Source organism: Serinus canaria, chromosome 1 (genome assembly GCF_022539315.1).
Source record: "Serinus canaria isolate serCan28SL12 chromosome 1, serCan2020, whole genome shotgun sequence".
Classification (NCBI taxonomy): Eukaryota; Metazoa; Chordata; class Aves; order Passeriformes; family Fringillidae; genus Serinus; species Serinus canaria.
Window position 1 is genome coordinate 100,290,980 of NC_066313.1, and position 13,416 is coordinate 100,304,395.

Genomic DNA, 13,416 nt, shown 5'->3' on the forward strand with positions numbered 1-13,416 from the left:
TTCATTGTATAAAGGTGAGGCATAAGGATCAGAACAGCAGTTCATTTTAGATTCTGGAGGAAAAGAAATACTTTGTCTCTACAACAAAGGAAGAATTTAGCTCAACTCACTAGAAAGACCATTGCTTTTAATATTTTAATTTCCTTTATTACACATGATACATGATTCCTCTTCTATAACTAGGAACTCACAGCAGAACATAAGATGTTCTAGCCCTCATTTATTCTGCACTTTGTGAATTAATTTAAAAACTCTTTTGTACACACTGACATTTTTCAAAAAGATAGAAACCAAATTAATTTAAAATAATGATGTAATTATTTTAAGTTTTTTCTATTTTTGCTCAAACTTCAAATTACACTAAAATTACCCATTTCCAGGTCAAAACCATTCCTGTACATACACATATTCATTGCTAGTTGCTTTGTTCTGATTTATTTCAGCACTACTTTCCTATGTTAAACAAAATGGACAACAAGAAAGCATTGATATAAATGTACAAAGAAGATGCTTCTCATGGGGTATTGAAGAGTTGGGAAGTTCATAGTCTTCATACAAATATATAAAATATTTGAAATTTTCTCCATTCATTGGAATCCATTCAGTTTCACTCGTCAGACCTGTGCAACAAATACAAGACCAGAAATTAATCATTATCAGTGCACTCACAGGTATTTTCAGATCATGAAGAAAAGCTGTGAGGGGGAGGACACTTCCTACACTTGCAATTTTTCCTTCTCTGACAGCACTTGTTTACAGCCAAGCTTAGGGAATACAAATCTTTGTGATCCACTAGCTTTTCCCACCTACTCTCCAGATCTCTGTCTGATGAAACTTCATGATTCTGTCAAGACTTCAGGCTTCTAAGGCCTTGAGTTTTGCCCTTGGTACAGGGTGCTGGGGCTCTGCCCCACACCACTGCCCATCCCATCCCACCCCATCCCATCCCACCCCATCCCATCCCATCCCATTCCACCCCATCCCATCCCATCCCATCCCATCCCATCCCATCCCATCCCATCCCATCCCATCCCATCCCATCCCATCCCATCCCATCCCATCCCATCCATCCCATCCCATCCCATCCCATCCATCCCATCCCATCCCATCCCATCCCATCCCATCCCATCCCATCCCATCCCATCCCATCCCATCCCATCCCATCCCGTCCCCAGCCCTGCTCAGAGCCTGGGTGGGACTCGGCCCCAGGAAAGCCCTGCCATTGCTCCAGCAGGCACAGGAGGCAAATCCTGCCATGAGGCTCAGCAGGATGGCTGTGCTGCAGGGAGTAGGGATGCATCAGTTCATAAAAATCCAAATTGTATTTATTTTTACCATTAAATACTACTTACTGATACATGAATATATATGTCTGTGCATTTTTATTTTTTTTCCACTGCTTTGGTTGTCCTCTTCTCTTGCCTTTTCTGTTCTGCCCATTAGAGTCTTCACTGGTGAGACTCCACCCAAACTGAATAGTCCTGGGGGATTTTCAGCCTCTCCTCTTTTGGTAGTGTTTATCTTCCTGTAACTACTTTTGTCACATCTCCTCTTCTCCCTATTTCTGCTCTAATGCTCATGACTGACCAGCACTAAGGGCAGTATTCTAGAAATAGTAGCAAAGTATCTTCTGTGTTCTTTTCAAAAATCCCACTTATTTATTTATTTATCTAAAGCAAGGTTGAGGGGGTACTTAGCTTCTGTCTGGGGAGTGATGAGCAATTTCCTCTAACCCATCTACAGATTCTTTCCTGCATAGGCACAGCTAATTTGCCCATGCATAGGGCCTATTTCTGCTCTCTTTGAAGTTAAAAAATACCATGGTTTTTGTTGATATCAGTGGTTCTAGACAGCTCAATACTGAAAACCTGAAAACAGGTTTTGCAATTAACTCTCAAAAGGTGAAGACACTAACTTTCTCAGCATATATGTTTAATCAGCTTAGATATAAGTATTTGAGGTGGATGAATATGCCTACCTTTGGTAAATTTTATTGAACTCATGAACCTTTAATAAACACTTAGAAAACAGAGAAAAATCACAGGACAGAATAAAAAAATGACAGCCTTCTATATTCATGATGTGTTACATGAAGGGAGTTTCTGCTGAGCTCCTGAGCACATGCAGGCTGTGCACATTTGAGCAAACAGTGGAGGGACATTCAAAAGGCTGGGATTGCTTTGCTTTCAGAAAAACTCTTCCCTGGAGAAGAGAGGTGCTGTTAAGAGAAACCCTGCATGGCTTACACTGACTGCTTGAAAGTGATGGCAACTTTTAAATAAAGAAATCAAATGTTAATTAACTTGTCTTGAAAGAGAGTGAGTCATTGCCCACAGTGAAGTGGCCATAACACCACATGCAGGGCTACCAACACTCTGTGGCCATCAATCCAACAACGTGGCCATCTCAGAGCTGGGCTCAGTAAGGCAATGCACTCTTCTGTTTCACTGAAATCTCCTTCCAGTCAGGTAACTTAAGGTATTTCTCTTTCTGCTCTCAAAAACAAAATCCAGCTTTAGAGCTGTCTTTGATGGCTCCCTGGGATACACACTCACAAGTAATCCTGTCCTATATAATTACCTCCTGCCTACACACACTCTCCATGTGCTTCAGCATTCAGGATTATCCTCCTTCCTCTTTCAAACCCTTCTGTGCCTGTTCCTGAGTATCACAGGGTGGCTGTTTTAAAGTGGTATGTGAATAAAACATTGCTGGCTATGACTGAACTCAAGGGCTCAAGCCTGGGATCAGGAGAAAGCGTGTGCAGGGCACAGCAGGCAAATCTGAGCACAGTGCAGTCCTCAGCACCACAAGTGTTTTCTGACCCTCCTGCTGAAAGGGGCCAGTGACAGGGACAGCCTCGTGGGCAGATTGTGGCACATGATGGACAGCTGTAATTTTGCATTCTGGGTTTTAGGGTTACATGATATTTTCTTTGTACCTTTCTAGCAGATTCAGCATTTTAGATTTCAGGCTGTGTTTTCTGCAGGTGTCACCCTGGAGGATACATCTGCCTTGCATGGGAGATACCTGCTTATCTTCCTTAAGTAGTTTTATCTCTGAGTTCCTGATGACAGCCACCCTGTGCTGGGCACATCAAGCCCCCAAGGATGGTGGTAATACAAAGAAGGTGGTACAAAGCCTTTGGGTACAAAAAGGATGGAGACAGACTTTCCTCTGTAGGGTAACAGGAGAGACAACAGGCACAAATCAAAATACAGGGAATTTCATCTAGATAGGAAATAAAACTTTTACCATCAGGGTGGTAAAACACTAGTCCAGGTTGCCCAGGAAGGTTGTGGAGACTTCATTCTTGAAGATACCCAAACGCTGACTGGACATGGCCCTGAGCAATGACCTGAGCAGGACATTGGACTGGAGATGGTCTTGGGGGTCAGGCAGTCTGTAAGTCAGGCAGAGGCTTTGCTTGTCCCAGGGGAGGCTGTCCTCTACTCAGGAGGGCCAAGGTGGATTCATGGGCCATGTGCAAGGTCCCTCTTGCCCCTGCCTGGCTGTGGAGCTATCAGTGAGTTTACAAACTAAAACAGCAATGTGTTATAAACTATATTACTGTGTTGCTAATAAAACAAGTAATCTGGTTGATGGGATTACTTTTGGTCACATGCTCCATTTTTTAAAATACTTTTTTGTCCTTTCTTTGTTTCCTCATAGTTCCCAGACCTTTGACTTTCAGCTCCCATTGAAATCAATATCCCTTAATACCTTCATGACCTCAGGGCTGAAAGGTCCAAACTGGCATTGTATCCCATCCAGCCAAGCAAGCACCTCTCTGCTTCCCTCCTTCCATGACACAGGTCTCTCACTAGACAATGGACCACCAAAAAACCTGCTGTGTCCAGCTCTTCCAGTCCAACTGGGACACAGCAGCTCCAGCCAAAGGAAACCCAGCCTTCTAGGAGACCATGAGCCTACAAGAGTAGCCAGTTAGCAGGAGGAGCAATAAAACCCAAAACCTATAGCCTCCAGGAACCCTGCTCTTGCCACCCAAAAGAAGCAAAACCCAAATTGCCATGATGATTTCCATGGGGTTCAGCTGCTGAGGAAAATCGAGCCCCCTTTTCTAAAATTTTGTCTAAAGCATGCAGCTTGCAGGTGGTGCTATTTTAACACCTGAAAACTGTATCATCTTTCTCTCAGGTATACTCTCTGCTCTCTGGTTGCTTTTAATTACTACCTAAGCTCCCTTTGCAGGCAGTGGACTCTCTATTATCTCCCTGTGATGCTCTAATCCACTCAGACCTCCCACTGGCCAGCTGCAATTCTCCCTGTCCCAGCTCCCAAAGGCACGTTATTTTTAGAGCACAAACTCCTCCAGAGATCCATGGGAGCCTGTAAACTCAAAAATAGGTTGCTTCTGGTACATTAGTAATGCTCACAGTTATGTTCTCTGGTGATTCTTTCAGCTGCTGCAGGTTATCACCAGACTCCCTCGCTGCTCCAATCAACCTCGCACCGAACAACCCTCAGCCATTTAAAAAAAGAATATACTTGAGAATAAAAGCTTAAATGTTGTCCTGATTAAGGGTGGACATAAGTACATGCTCAGGAACACTTTGAATCATGGAATTAGAGGAGTTTTCAGCCCTCAAGACCTTCTCCATTCCCTGACTGAGAATGTGCAAGGCTATGATTGCAGTCAGTTGGATGCCAGTGTTGTTTTCTGGAATAAAAAAGACTGAATCCCTGAGGTTTCTGACAACAGAAAAAAGCAGTAGCTATTTGTATATAAAAAATTATTTAATGTATCTGTGTTCAACATAGATGCAGCTTCAAAAATAAATGCAAATAAAGAAATTAATTGCAAAAATCTCACTTTTTTTTTTCCTTTTTCAAAATGACAGTTTTTAATGCTGTATCTCCCTTTTATTCTCTGAAAACACCCAAGTAGTTAACAGCAAGCACACAAAATATTTATTCTTAAAAGAACACTAGTAGTTCCAGTTGTCAGTGTTTTCTGTTCTCAGAGAGCATGCTAGCTGAAAGAACAAGAAATATGAAATCCATCCAGATTTTGGCTGTATCTCCATATATGCAATAAAATAACCACATTTGGTACTAATATTATATAATGAAAGACCAAGCATGAATCACTTGAGCACTGAATAATTATTATTTTTTTTATTTTAATAGTTCCCAGCCCTATATATTTAACCCCAAAATTCTGTTAAGGCATCCCCTTTTATAAGGAATAACTTTACACAGGATAAAACAGACATTAGCACTTCGAAGAAGATCAGAGATTATAGCAAGTGCACCAAGGTTCAGTAAATGCCTCCCACTCAACAAGCTTCCAAAGTGAACGACCACATGATGTTTACTCCTCACCAGAACCCATTTATAGATCTCTTACTCACCACTACCTCAGCCATAAATGCAACCCTCAAAAAGAGGCAGCAAGGAGAGCTCTGTTTGAGAGCAGACAGAGTCCACAGTTGGAGAACTGGCCCTTGTCTTCACAATGCTGTTTAGCCAGGCTGTGGATCATGATTTCAGTCATCCACACCCTAAAGAGTCCAAACTACAGAGTGTTTATTACATACCAGGTGAATTGCACATAGACAACAGGTATGGCTGCTTGGGGAAAATTCTGCAGCATTTGGAAAAATTGGTAAAAATGGTTAAAAAATGCCCGTCCAAAAGTGCAAGTGGGAAATGAAGGTAATGACTTCTTATGGAATTAGGAGACCTAGGAAAGAGTTTTTTTCCCATTATGTCATTGAAAAGACATCTGGCCATTCCCAGCAGATAGCACACTGGGAATGAAAAGGGTATCAGTTACAGTAAGGTAAGAAGGGGACAGAGGTCATGAACGTCGGTGAGGTCTGGAGCAGAATTAGCCTAGAATTACAAACACACTGCTCTACAGAAGGAAAAACCTGGGCAAAAGGTAAATCCAGGGACATGTCTCTTTTCATTGCTCCAGTGAATTGTCAGGATGAAATAAAGCCAGACTATCTCCTTAGACTCTCATTCTCCTACACATGTGTAAAAGCCTTGACCTTTTGGAGACAGTAACCTGGAGTGCCAGGGGATCTGCTTTAATTCCTCTCCCCTCACTTCCCTCTGATGGGCAGCACTTGCTGCAATCAGCTTCTCCCATGCAACTACTTTAATATTTATGTCATATCAAGATCACTGTCCACACAGATGCCAGAGGAAGCAGTAGGAAGTCAAATGTGCTCCAGGTTAACATATTAATTCTGTGATGGGATGCCAGAGAGATGTTTTAAGTTGCAAAGGGGAGGGAGTTCATCCCTTGACTCCTTTCCAATGATATCTGGTTGACTAAGTTAAAGATCCTACTTTAAATTAAACTATTTTAATTTCCTGCATTTTTTTTTTTTTACAAATTATTTCAACACATTTGTTATATTTCTGTCAGGATAATGAGAGCAACTCTCTTATAGCTGAGCATATATCATATGTCTTTTAAAATATATTTTCTCTCATTCATATTTTCTGGACTCTGTCCCTGTGAAATACTGGAAAGATAAACATTTATGCCATTTAAAAAAAATATTTTTAACTCCTTGTTTTTTGCCCTTTACCTACAGTCAATAAAAATATGTAAGAAAGCAGCTAGAAATTGAAATGTAGGTTGCACATACACATACATAAAGGGTTTCAAAACAAAAAGAGAAAGGTCAGAATATTTTATCCTTTCAATTTGTCAGATAAAGAACACTAGGCAAAAAAATATTTTCTACCAAAACACAAAAATAATCTTTTAAATAACAAACATTGTTATCTTCACTATGAAGAAATTATTGAAAGCCATAGGCTCCTTTTGACATGCATTTCTCTAATTTAGATCTCAGTTCAGAGTGACATGGGGAGTGAAGGACAGTTTTGACCCTTTCTCTGTTTGCAGCTGGGTAGTGCACACACAAAGGAGCTGCAGCCAAGTGCTGTGTAACAGCAGGTCTAGCCAGACACAATAGACCCTTTTATTTAACACAGGAAAAGTCAGGTGGAAACATTCCTTGTGTTATGCTGTTATCAAAATTTCTTGTTACCTGCACTGACACAAAGCTTTGGCACCAAAGGAACTTGCAAAAGAGACACAATTTCACTCAGTGGTTCTGAAATGGCAAATGTCAGAGTCTTTCAGATCAACTTGAATTCTAAATATTTGTTCTCCAAAAGACCTAATGTCCATAAAGACAAGATACCTCTCATTTATTATATTGCCTTTTTTTTTGTAAGTAGAACTCAGATGCAAATGATCCACAGGTATGTGGCTTAAGACCTTGCAATAAGTAACAGTTTCAAAAGTGGAAAAAATCCCCTCAGATATCAGCATTTTCATATCAGAGAAATAGAAACAAATATCCCTACCTCTTCACTAGTAGTAATTCAAAAGTTTTGGGATTTGTAGTGGGCTGCAAACGCTACAACCTCTAGAGCATGGAAATGTGTCCTGAACTTCCACATCTCTTTAGCCTTACCCATTATAATTTTACTTTTTTTGGGCATTTCTTGGCTGAGATCAGAAAGCATTATGCTGGGCTGCCAGTCCTCATTTACATGAAGCATTTACATGAAGTAGAACCTTAATGAGCATGGGGGGTTTTTTTAAGCTAAGGGATTCACTGCAAATGCTGATACAAATACATTTTCTAGAAAAGTAAAAAAACCAACAGTTTCTTAAAGCTGGTAAAACATATCTTGAAGTTTATCATATCTGAGTAATTAAAAAATTTTGAGACTGAATTTTAAAGGACTGATTATGCTGAGCACTTTAAAATGCCACTACAAAGAAAACCCTATATAAATTCTAATATACTCTCTGTTATTGGTATTATTACCACTTCTGCAATGACTTTTTCTGGAGCTATCCTTTACATTTTCTCTCCATACTGTACAGGTTTGAAGCACAATGGCTGTAACAGATGCTTACCTCACCTTAAATTCAAGTTTTAATTCAGTTTTCTGCTTTTCATTAACATTTTTACTACAAATTCTCATAACTTTAAGGGTCACCCTAATAAAAAGGTTCTGCAGACCCATCTTCAGTTGCTTTGGGACTTTATGAGGTAATTTGTGATTCATAATGGCTAGCAAAGATTAGGCAGCATATAGCATATGCTGTGATTAAAGTTGTTGATAAGGAGCTGCAGTGGCTCTGTTAATGAGAACTGTGCTGCAGCACTTTCTAACTTTTAAATTAGTGTCTGAAGAAGAAAAAGAAAAAAAAAAAGCTTTTCCTTTCTAGCACTTCAGTAAGCTCTGCCAAGTCCATGCAGGTGTGTGCCCATAATGATTACTCTTTGCAATTATTTATCAATATAGGGAAAATTGTTCTCTGAGTTTATATTAAGTGCTTCTCATTCACCTACTCCATCTCTGCGTTAAAGAGCATTTGATTTCCAGCGTAGGCATGACTCAACAGCTTGGTCACTGTTGTCAGGTGTCATCCTGGCCATGTTAGCAGGGACACCCAAACAGTCTGATAATAAAGCCAAATGACTTTGAGAGTTCAAGTAGCAAAAAGTTTATGTCAGTGAGATTAGAGAGGGATTTCTTGGACAGCTTAATTGCATTTCATTTTCATTCCCCATAACAGCAGACAGTGAAACTTCAGTAATTATCCTTGTAACAAATTCATCAGTAAGGAAGCCAAAGCCTAATGGCTGATCCTGCAAAGTGTTTATTACCTCCTTTGAGGTGCAACAAATCCTACTGATTTCTCCAGTGATAACCAAAACCACGCAGCTGCTTGCAGGCACAGGGTGGAAAATAGCCAGTAGCAATGCACCTGGGTGGTGGAGTAGCATGAAAAAGAAAAGAGGTTGCTAGGAGCCATTACAGACTGGTAATTGTGATGTCTACAAGGCAAAGATCAATACAGAAGGGACCAGATGAAGTATTAATACAAATAAAATAATAATTGGTAAAATATTCGGTACAGAAAAACAATCAAACAAACAAAAAACCAAAATAAACAATAAAAATATTAAAACAAGAAATCAAAGAAAAGCTTTGACATTCAAAACAATGGGACATCTTTCTTGCACTGAGAGTGGTGGTGCAGTATGAAATGCACTCTCTGAGAGGTAATTGCCTGGCTGGGGTTTCTCAGCCGGGGAGTGTCTCTGAAAACAAAGCTTCCAGCTAGGAGAAAATGTGCATGGTGTTGAGTGCTCTTGCTGCAGAGGCTCCCTGCAGCCAGCACTTGGCAGCCCACCCCAGAGAGGATGTGGGGAAATACCTCAGAGGTGTCTGCAGCCGGAGTGCAGGGCAGGACCACATTTACTGGCCCTGGACTGCAACCAGATCAAACACGGTTAGATTGTGAAACCACGGGATTCCTGCTGTGATAGATGAGTAATGCCATGATTGACTCTCACAATCATGTATATCAGACAGATATTGTGTATATAGGTTAAGAAAAGTTTTCTAGAGTTATAGTTATGTTTTACCCCCTTGTGTTGTTATCAAGGGACTGCCGGGGTTGGGACATCTGGGAGGGTTGGCTTGTCACTGTGGTGACATCTGACCTCCAACCAGGATCTGAGGAAGTGATCTGCACCACTGGACAGCAAAGAAGGGGTTAATGGACAGAACTTTGGGAGGGGTTAAAGGGTTAAAAAAGGAAAAACCTGCATTGGGAGGGAGGGAGAGCTCATGGTGGGGAAAATCCTTTGCTCCCTGCGCTGTAACCTTTTCTCTATTCAGTCTTCTGTTGTATGTTTGATAAGGTTTAATAAACCTTTCTAAAATTATGAAAAGTGAGTAGCTGTTCCTCACACTGCCTTGCTTCAGAAGTGACTTGTGAGTGTGGGGCCCCAGCCTTCGGGCTGGATGGTGAGGGAACCCTCCAGAAGCACTACAGCTCCAGAAAGCCAAACCCTCTCGCTTCCCACATAGGACAGCACAATCAGGGGACCAAAGCCATTCTGCAGCTCCCCAGCCCTGCCCTGAGGCATTCTGCAGCTCCCCAGCCCTGCCCAAAGCCATTCTGCAGCTCCACAGCCCTGCCCTGAGCCATTCTGCAGCTCCCCAGCCCTGCCCAGAGCCATTCTGCAGCTCCCCAGCCCTGCCCAAAGCCATTCTGCAGCTCCCCAGCCCTGCCCAGAGCCATTCTGCAGCTCTCCAGCCCTGCCCAGAGCCATTCTGCAGCTCCCCAGCCCGGCCCAGAGCCATTCTGCAGCCCCCCAACCCTGCCCAGAGCCATTCTGCAGCTCCCCAGCCCTGCCCAGAGCCATTCTGCAGCTCCCCAGCCCTGCCCAGAGCCATTCTGCAGCTCCCCAGCCCTGTCCAGAATGCCATTCTGCAGCTCCCCAGCCCTGTCCAAAGCCATTCTGCAGCTCCCCAGCCCTGTCCAAAGCCATTCTGCAGCTCCCCAGCCCTGCCCAAGCCATTCTGCAGCTCCCCAGCCCTGTCCCAAGCCATTCTGCAGCTCCCCAGCCCTGTCCAAAGCCATTCTGCAGCTCCCCAGCCCTGCCCAGAGCCATTCTGCAGCTCCCCAGCCCTGTCCAAAGCCATTCTGCAGCTCCCCAGCCCTGCCCAAAGCCATTCTGCAGCTCCCCAGCCCTGCCCAGAGCCATTCTGCAGCTCCCCAGCCCTGCCCAGAGCCATTCTGCAGCTCCCCAGCCCGGCCCAGAGCCATTCTGCAGCCCCCAGCCCTGCCCAGAGCCATTCTGCAGCTCCCCAGCCCTGCCCAGAGCCATTCTGCAGCTCCCCAGCCCTGGCTGTCCCTCTCATGGCAGCCCTGCTCCCCCAGTGCCGCGGGAGCCTCGCCCAGCAGAGCCCGGGCCAGGCTCAGCTCAGACCCAGCAGCCACAGCCGTGCCTGGCACACAAGGGCACCCTTGGTGAGGAACCTCCCAGCCTTGCAAACCTCCCAGCAGCCTGGAGTGCAAAGCTTCATCATGATCTTGATGCCTGTGTCTGCACCAGACCCCCAGCACCCAGCGTTGGAGCTGCTGAACAGCAGCTGTTGCAAGCACTTAGAAATGTTGGGGTGGACAGAGAGCTGGAAATCGAACAAATCAAAGCTTCTTGAGAAAAGAGCCTGATTTAGTTTAAAGCTTTGGATTCATTCTCAGGAAATGGAAAATCCCCAGATATTCTGCACTTTTGTGGGAAAATTCAGGCCACCCATTTATGTTTTGCTGGAAAAATATTCGATTTGGGGAGGCTGAAATTTGGAGAAAGATGATGTTATTTTTACTGACATTTTAATGGGAGGGTAAAGGCTCTTCCATGTGAATCCTTTTGGCACTCTTATTGTAGTCCCTCAAGAGTGCAATAAAAGCAGGGGTGGGCTACCTCATGCCTTATGAGCTCTACAAGGCACAACTGTGTTACATAATTAAATTATGAACAATGATTTTCACAAAAGAGATTCTGGAGGAAGGCACTGGCCTTGGACTTCTTTTACACTGGCACTTCATTTGTGCTGGGTCACCAATCAAATATTAAAGCTTTACCCGAAATTATGTATGAAACATTCTCACAAATCCAAATGCAACCTATCACACAGCAAAATGCTGCTGCTGGAAAGGTTCTATTATTTCACACCTGAATGCTCATGTCTTTTGCTATTGTCATGCTGGCTGCTACTTCAAACTCCTGATAAGCTGGCATTTTCTCCAGAGACACACGCCCAGTGCTAAGCAGTGCTGCTTTGTGTCTGCATGGTTTTCACATACAGAGAAGGGTTTAAATATGGTTTGTATTTCTTAAATTAAAAAATGGTAAGCAAAAGGTTAAGAATGTTATTTTTTTGCCAGAGATGGTGGAGCTGCAGGGACAAAGACTGTGGAAAGTGAAATATTTGGCATGCTGCTGATTCCTATGGAGTCCCTCACTAATGGCATTTCTAAGGTGCCATTGGTCTTTGTTGACAGCTGACTTTTGTGGCTTTTTCTTTTTCATGAAATATTGAGGAACTTAATGATAAAAAGCACATATTAAAATAATATTGACTTGATAAATGGCTCACATAAGCAGTTAATCAGTCAAGATTGACCATGAAGCCTAATAGTGATTACTAATACACAAATATTAAAATATCAATATCAAGTTTTCTTTTCCCTTCTTAAAGCAAGGTCGGCTACTTCAGAGACTTACTGATATGTAGAAAAGATGATTCAGCATTGCTGTGCTTGTTTTGCAACCATGCATAATTTTGTAGGTATGAGATGGTATGAAGAAAATTGTTATGAATCATAAAATTCAGGCAACACAATATAAGGCAGACTGTACCATATGTTAATTCCCATGCAATGACAAACACATAAACACTCACCCTTAGCTTCCATACTGCCTGATTTTTCACTTCCTATGGGACTTTGATATTGTCCAAAGATTTTTATTTCATTAACCATAAGAGTTCACACATTGTCCAGGATCCTAGCTCTGCCAATCATTTTTTATTGCAAATACTTTCCATTTTCATACAACTTTAATGGTTGAGAAGAGAGGTCTAAGTACTGGGTGTTGACTGGTTAGACTTTCAAAAGCCATGTGCTCAAACTTTGGCAAGGCAGACTGTTGACTTATGAATGTGCCTGAAAAATAGGCACATTTTATGTTGATTTTAGAAACGACTATGTTTAAGAAAAACGTTTTATAAAACAAAGTCTAATCATGTGTATCCTGAAGGTAATTGATTTTTGGGGTTGTTTGTGTATGCTTACTTTGGGATTAAAATTATATATATATTTAGATCATGACTTTTTATGAATTTCAAGTTGCAGGGCAATGAAAATAGAAGCAAACAGGAGCTTGGTGTGCTGCAAACACACCCTTTCTTCCTTCAGTGAAGCAAAAGGGTGAAATGACAAGGGAATTATCAGGTTGGATAATTACTGGAGAAAAAGCCGAGTTTGCTTGATTTGTTGCTTGAGAGTTGGCATGGGCTGAGGCTGCTGAAATTTATTTAAAATGCAATGAGTTTTTGTACCTTAGAGTATGCCAAGAGTCAAAATGGTCCAACATTTTTCTGATGGAACATTTCTCCACTGGGATAGTTTTGTGATTTGAAAATATAACTTTTTATGGAAACATTTTGCTTTCAGCAATTCTCCTGATACAACATGGAGCACTGAGCATGACTGATCTGGCCAGGTTTTTATCCCAGCAGCTGCCCAGGAGGCTGGTGCTGCTCTTTGACTTTGGAAGCTTCCAAGGGTCAGCAATTTCAGGTCTGACAGACTCAAAACCCCTAATCCCTGCTCAACAGTCCTAACATTCAGAAGCTGCTGGACATAGCTTCTCAAATCAAAGGATAAATATCCTAATTTTTTAAACTGTAAATAGTGTGGTTTAACCCCAGCTATTCCTGCTCCCTTGTGGTTCAGCTGAGGGCAGGACCTAAATCTGCAGTATAACATGAACTTGGCATTCCCAAACTGGTTCCACAGCCTCTGCCTCATCCTCCTGCTGC

General features: G+C 42.3%; 1 protein-coding gene across 2 annotated transcripts in view; it reads right to left on the reverse strand.

Annotated features, from left to right (window-relative positions):
* Positions 1–320: 320 nt before the first annotated feature.
* SMPX (small muscle protein X-linked) overlaps positions 321–13,416 on the reverse strand; it is a 41,513-nt gene continuing 28,417 nt past the window's right edge. For both annotated transcript variants that reach the window (XM_018913616.3, XM_009089708.4), the window contains exon 5: positions 321–620. The gene's annotated coding sequence lies outside the window, so the exon portion shown is untranslated. The remainder of the gene's footprint in view (positions 621–13,416) is intronic.